Genomic DNA, 7,550 nt, shown 5'->3' with positions numbered 1-7,550 from the left:
TTGGCATTAGACAACCTCTCACCGGGATCAGTCCCACCATTTCAGCTGTAGTTGATCCTGGAAGATGCTGAGAGATGTCTCCTTCCCGGTGACTTCGCACTGCAAGGAAGTGAAATTAACAAGCAATTAGGACTGGGCAGACTAACGCCATTTTCATATTATGTAATTAAAACATTTAAAAGGGTCACAGGGACGCCTTTATGCACCACCAGTTGTGGAAATGGTAACTGAAGTCATGCAGCGTTACGTGATAGAATATTGCAATTGTAATGAGGGTCTGTATGAGGGGTTCCAAAACCGCTTTACTCTGAATTCAGAAAAACACCCTACGTGTTGGACTTGGTGCCTCCTTGGCTTGGTGATGGACTGATGTCGAGAAGTGACGCTGGTACCTGGCACCTTCCTTATCCAGCTTCTTCCTTAGTGCGTCCAGACATGAATTTTGCTGTGATTTCGGTAAAAGAAACAGACATTCATCAGCTGATTCACCACCACCGCTGCAGCAACCAGCAAAGGCTCACGACTGCCCATTGGTTGAATGTGACACACAATTAGAGCCTCTGATACTACAATATCAATATTTACCTTGTGGGGGCTGCTTTGCAGGATTCCTAGGTGATTTAGGCTTTGCTGCCTGTCGTGTCACCCTCCTGTCACACACAGTAATCCTCCTTCCTCCCCAGCACAGGTCCAACCGTGTTTCAGAACTGTTCACTGATTCTGCAGTCACGACTTCTGCTGTCAGAGTTCCTAAACAGAAATTGAAACTGTAGAATTGATGAATGTGTTCTTTTGACAATGACTGCTGTCCTACAAATAAATATCTTTATACCCCACCGAGTAGTGGAAATGGTAACCGAAGTCATGCAGAGTTACGTAATAGAATTACTGTAATGACGGTCAGTATGAATGGTTCCAAAAACGCTTTACTCTGAATTCAGAAAAACACCCTACGTGTTGGACTTGGTGCCTCCTTGGCTGTACGTGATGAACTGATGTCAAGAAACACGTTCAGTGACGCTGCTGCCTGTCACCTCCCTTATCCAGCTCCTCTCCTAGTGCGTCCAGACATTATTTTGCTAAAAGAAATAGACATTCATCAGCTGATTCACCACCACTGCAACAACAAGGAAAGGTTCAACGACTGTCCATTGGTTGAATGTGATACACAATTAGAATATCTAATAGTACTACTAATGTCAACATTTACCTTGTGGGGGATACCTTGCAGAATTCCTAGGTGAATTAGGCTTTGCTGCCTGTCGTGTCACCTTCCTGTCACACGCAGTACTCCTTCTTCCCCCAGCACAGGTCCAACCGTGCTTCAAAACTGTTCACTGATTCTGCAGTCACGACTTCTGCTGTCAGAGTTCCTATGTAGAAATTGAAACTGTAAAATTAATTAATATGGTCTTTTGACAAAGACCGCTGTCCTACAAATATCTGATGATGACGACATATAACTAGTATTTTTCCTCATGAATACATGCTTTTCAATGCCGTCATACTGATTCCGACGACCATGTTGACGGGTAATTGAATTAATCACTAGCATCTTCATGTGGTTAACAGACGTACGCTGTAATCCAACATGGCGTAGATGACGTTAAATGAAAAGCCTGTATACCACCAACACATGCATAGCTTCTATACCTTGTCTAATGCCTGATATAAAGGCCTAGTCGTCTGTCTGCTGTTTTGAGCACCGCAGATCTCCTCAAAGATGAACCCGGAGATTCTCCCGATGTCTCCCGGAACGTGTCGTGAAGTACCGGTAGATATTTTATCCATACGGTACGATTAGAAGAGACGGGCTCGCGTCAGCTGTCTCGTACCGCTGCAACAAACGAAAAAAAAATATTCGACGGCTGCCCAACGGTAAGTGGAAATGTGACACACAATTAGAACTGGGCACCTCTGATAAACAGCAATAATTAATAAAGTCAACCTACATAGATAAGCAGAACTTGTCGTCTGCCTCAACGTATAAAACGATATCTCCCGGGATGTTATCGTGAAACACCTGCTGTAAAGGTTGGCGTCTGTTGTCGGCAACCCTTGTGTCCCATGCCGTTTGTAGATAGTTCTCTTTTATTAGTCTGTGACCAGACCCTCTGGTCGACAGACTTTTAGTTTTGTCACGTTTACGCGCGTTCGCAGCTGTATCTGTATGTTCCCGTTGTCTGAATTCTATGTGGTTTGGCAGGTCCTTTGTACTGAGGTTGACGATGATGCACGTGAACTTTTTTTTGCGGCAGGTGGTTTTATTATGGATTTTATAAAAATAACACCCCTACAATTTGTTCGTCTTGCGGTGTTTTGGTCCAGATCCTCTGTATGTGGGTCATGGTGTCATTGGAATTTGTCAAGCAGATGCGTGGTGTTACCTGATCGTCAAAGTTATTCGCGTTCGCATCTGTATCTGCATGTTCCCGTTAGCACACGGACTTGTTTGGCAGGTCATCTGCACTGAGGTTGACGATGATGCACGTTGTTTTTTTTTTGTTTTGTTTTTGCGGCAGTTGGTTTTATTAGGGACGCAATAAAAATAACACCCCTACAAAATGTTCATCTTTCGGTGTATTAGTCCAGATCCCCTGTATATGGGTCATGCTGTAATTGAGATATTGCAAGCAGATGCGTGATGTTCTCTGGTCGTCAATGTAACGCGCGTTCGCATCTATATGTTCTCTGGTCGTCAATGTAACGCGCGTTCGCATCTATATCTGCATGTTCCCGTTGTCGCATTCGTTTGTGGTTTGGCAGGTTATTTTTTCGGCAGCTGTTTTTATTATGTATGTAATAATTTCAGAAATCACCCCTGCAAATTGTACGTTTCACAGTGTATTGGCCCATGTCTGCATATGGTGCCCGTTGCGGTACATTGGGTATATAGAGTCAAGCAGATGCGCGATATGTGCATCAATTTTACGCGCGTTTGCTTTCTACCTCTTATTCAACAAGTTAATCCGTACTACTTTATGTACCAGCATCATGGACCCCGGGATTCACCCATTAACACTGTGCCATGCTACCTTATGGCTTCACACTAGTTAAAAACTTCGCACAGTTCATCATCAACAGCTGTGTGTTATCGTATGTGGGGCATGGGAACCGACATCTAATGTTCCACTAATGACCCTGTCAATCAAATGCCTCCTGTCGCCGTTTGCAATGAAGCGTGTAAGAATTCTCGTCCCAAATGAAGTTTAGCCATATTATATTCCCGGACTTCGACTAAGAAACATCAAGGTCCTATTCCGTGCTTCATAATTATTACGTCCATAAGGTCCCATAACAGAAACATGTTAATACTTGGTGCGTTTGTCAGTCTGTCTGTCGGTCTTGTAGGTGTGTCTGTGTGTGAATGTGCCTGTGTATTAGACCATCCGGTTACTTATCGTCACCATATCTTTTAGACTTTGGCCACATGTTATCTCACAATCCATACCTGTTTAGTAAGATTCACATGACACAGAAATATTAAGCAACTTTAGATACAACGATATATCTAACACCATGAAAAGAATCATATAGGATATAAGCACAACGTCACACACCAAAGAAGACAAAACAACCAACATATACCAGACCGACGTCACAGACTATGTTACCTACGGTCACTTGTTTGGATTGAAAACACTTAAACCATGGTACATAACGTTACAAACATCTATCTTTCTTGAAAGGACGTTGCAGGAACACGACAAAAAATTTAAACTTCTACAGACTTCTACAAAATACTACAAACTTCTACAAATTACAAAAACTTCTACAAATTACTACAAGCTTCTACAAATTACTACAAACTTCTACAAATTACTACAAACTTCTAGAATCTAAACATCACATTGCCATCTCTCACGACTACCCACCTATTCCCTACCCCCCACATGTCTAGAAAAAGTTCATCCCCAAAACGGCGATGCTCTATTTGAAGACGGGACTTCACAGCCTGTTTAATGGCGACAACTATCTCGTTGTCTGTCCAGGTCTTATCTCCAAAGGTCTCATCGCACCTCGTTCGCCATACGAAATGGCGAACTATACAGACCAAGAAAGCGATGATACGCATCTTAGCTGGCGGTATCGGAAGATGGGGTAGTAGGCCCCACAAAGCAGTCTGACGGTCACAACTGAAACCTGGTACAGAAAACCATTTGGCGATGAACCCGCTAAGCCATAGCCACACATGCTGAGCAGAGCCACAGTACCATAGCATATGTGGAACTGTCTCAATGCCATTACAGGTTGAACGTGGGCAGTTCGGGTCTCTGGTGTAACCCCACTTAAAGCACAACACAGCCTTAACCTTAAAGGCCGAGTGTGCAGCCCACCACGCAGTATCCTTGGCGTTATTCTCGGACAGCTTGCCATCCACGTTCCTCCAGATTGTTGGCCACGGAAGGCCAGGGTTATTTGAAACCACAGTGTGCACGAAGTTCTCAGACTTCTGGAGCAAAAAGTAAGAACCTGTGACAGTAAAGGATTGCCAAGAGAAGTTTGGCACCCTTCTGGAAAAGAGTTCTACATACCCCTGCATGCGTGAGTACTGCAGAGGAGCCGACGGAGCATGGGGTTGTAGGTTTGACCAGGTGGCGGGATTTAAGCGCCGAAGCAAAAACCCTAACCAGTACTTCGGCAAGCGGGAGAACGGCGGCTCCAGAGATTCGTTTACTACAGCGGAGAAGAACTTAAGGAACATGCATTTACATTTGAGAGAAATATCGACGACGCCCAAGCCACCCTCTGCGACAGGTAAGCAGACTGACTTGCGGGCAACCATTTCACTTTTTCCTCTCCAGAGAAAGTGGAAGAGGGCCTTATTGAGTTCAGACAGCACACTTCCAGGCAAATCGAAAAGCATCGCTGTGTAATACAGCTTGGACGCCGCCAGCGCATTGATCACCACTGCTCTGCCCCGAAACGAAAGCCGGGCTGAGTACCATGCTTGAAGAACGGCGTAGAACCCCGCTGCTCTTCTCTTCCAGCTCTCACCAGCCATGTCCACGTTACCGATCACCTCGCCCAATAAAATCAAAAAGGACGAAACAAAAACAATGCCGGGTACAGGGGAGTCTGTCCGACCCCTCCAACGTCCAAGCCACAGTCCTTTCGTCTTTCCTTTATTTAAGCGTGCTCCAGAGCCTCTTTCGTAAGTGGAAACATCATCTACAAAATTCTGGATAGACGCATCATCTACCAATACTGCCGAGTTGTCATCAGCGTATTGGGACAGCTTAACCTCTGACCCACCAGGGAGGCAGAGACCATGTATATTGCTGTTGTCTCTGATCATCTGTGAAAATGGTTCCAGAGACAATACGTAGAGAAGCGGAGACAGGGAACAACCCTGCCTGACTCCCCGTGACGGATAGAACCGTTCGGAAAGCTGGCCATTTACTAGCACTGAGCCCGCCGCCCCATTGTACAGAGTAGAAATATAGCCCCTGAAGGCTGACCCAAACCCCATCCTGTACATCACTGCCTGCAAGTATTGAAAGTTCACCCTGTCAAATGCCTTCTCCTGGTCTACAGACAATATAGTACACTGTAAGTTCTTATCGTTGACATATGTAGTAATATCTCGCAACAAGGTAAGGTTGTTATGTATAGACCTACCGGGGACTGAACAGGTCTGGTCGGGGTGAATGAGAGTGGCCATTACTGTCTTCAGACGGTTGGTCAAGGCCTTCGACAGGATTTTATAATCCGTGTTCAAAAGGGAGATGGGCCGCTTGTTCTTTGGGTCAGACGGGTCGCCCGACTTCTGCAAAAGGGTGAGAACAGAAAGATTTTGAGAAGGGCACAACGACCCCTCTCTCAGACCCTCTAGGAGGACATGACACAAGTCGTCGCCGAGAATACCCCAGGTAGCGACATAGAATTCCTTGGGCAACCCATCCGACCCAGGGCACTTGTTGTTGGTCATGCCCTTTAGTGCCTCCATGAAGTCCCCTTTAGTAAAGGGGGAATCTAAGAAAGCAGTCTGGTCGGGGGACAAGACTCTGCTTATGTGAGACAGCAACTTATCCATTGCTGACGGGTCAATAGTTTCAGCCGTGAAAAGTCTATCATAGAATTGCTGGTAAACCGACAAGATCTCAGCTTGATCGGTAACTAATACACCCTGGCTATTGAGAACGCTCGCCAAAGTTTTCTCACGACCTCTCTTTTTCTCCTTTCGGAGAAAAAAGGAGGAACATTTTTCTCCCTCGCTCAAAACCTGGATTCGAGACCTAATGTAGGCTCCGTGACACTGCTGTTCCTCAAGGGCAGCGATCTTAGCTTTGAGAGCATAATAATTATCTAAAGAGGCAGGGTCATGAGTGCCAGCATTTAAAATATTACTGGTATCTGCCAGCTCCTGCCGCAGGGAAAACAAGTCCCCATTGCGCTGTTGCGCCAGACGCTTCCCGTAAACACAACAAAACTTTGCGATCCTGCCCTTGATGTTGTCCCACCAGGATCGCAAGTCCGGGAAGCCAGGTTGCAGAGTCTTCCACCTCTCATATTGCCATTTGAAGTGCGCTAGGAAATCTTTGTCCTTTAAGACAGAAGTATTGCACTTCCAAAGGACATTCCTTTGACCCACACCTAAAGAGGGAACCACCCATTTGACTACAAAGCAATCATGGTCCGACTCTGGGCAGGGGACCACCTTAAAGTCTGTAATGGCTAGAGTGTCCGAAGAATATATCCGGTCCAATCTGCAAGCTACATACGGGCTGCGTTGCCTCCACGTAAAAAGTTTATCCAGAGGGTGTTGGACCCTCCATGAGTCAACAAGACAATTGTTAGAGACAATCGATGCCAGCCGAGCTGCTCCTCGACTTCCCACACGCGGATCGCCCCCACACTTGTCCAACCTTGGATTGTGGACACAATTGAAGTCCCCACACAGAAAGGTGGGGACTCTACCCGACAGAAAGGGGGGCAAAGAATCAAAGAAGTTCTCCCTTTCGGTGCTGACATTTGGTGCATAAATGCAAATCACTCTAAAAAAAGACACCCCATCACTTAGAGTAACAGACACAACTCTGCCCTCCGAATCACATTGTTTGCTTTGAATGGAAAAGTTCGACCTGGGGGAAACTAAAATAGCAACTCCCCTGGATCTGGCAGACCCCAGACTAAATGCTGCAGGGCCTCCCCACTCACTTTCCCATAAACTCACGTCCTGCAGAGAGGCCGCATGAGTCTCTTGCAGACATATAAACTCAAGCTCTCCCTACGAAGGAGCTGAAAAATACTCTTTCTCTTATACCTATCCCTCATGCCATTGACATTAAGGGTAGCAATGTAGGTACAAGCCATAGGAATGATATACATGTACTAGGAATCCTCTGCGGACGTAAAGTCCCCTATCCCCACCTCCTCCCCAGGCGGGGAGAAAAGAGTGGACGGAAAACTCTCAAAAAGTTGAGACCCTTGGTCAGGTCTCCTCTTCACACTACCTTCGTCATCATCAGACTCATCGGCCGGAGCCGGCCGCGATCTTTTCAAGATTGAAACTCCATATCATCTTCCCTGGTGACGTTAATATCAAC

The 7,550-nt window shown here is 45.9% G+C and overlaps 1 long non-coding RNA gene across 1 annotated transcript; it reads right to left on the bottom strand.

The window, feature by feature from the left end:
* Positions 1-594: 594 nt before the first annotated feature.
* LOC118412837 lies at positions 595-2,088 on the bottom strand. Its single transcript, XR_004830829.1, has 3 exons — positions 1,953-2,088; positions 1,654-1,837; positions 595-750 (listed from the first exon to the last, which is right to left on the bottom strand). It is a non-coding gene; the product is annotated as an uncharacterized LOC118412837 (long non-coding RNA).
* Between the last annotated feature and the right edge of the window lie 5,462 nt (positions 2,089-7,550).

Source organism: Branchiostoma floridae, chromosome 4, assembly GCF_000003815.2.
Source record: "Branchiostoma floridae strain S238N-H82 chromosome 4, Bfl_VNyyK, whole genome shotgun sequence".
In the NCBI taxonomy this organism is placed as follows: domain Eukaryota; kingdom Metazoa; phylum Chordata; class Leptocardii; order Amphioxiformes; family Branchiostomatidae; genus Branchiostoma; species Branchiostoma floridae.
Note: the sequence above shows the minus strand (reverse complement) of the source record. Positions and strands in the feature narration are given on the sequence as shown.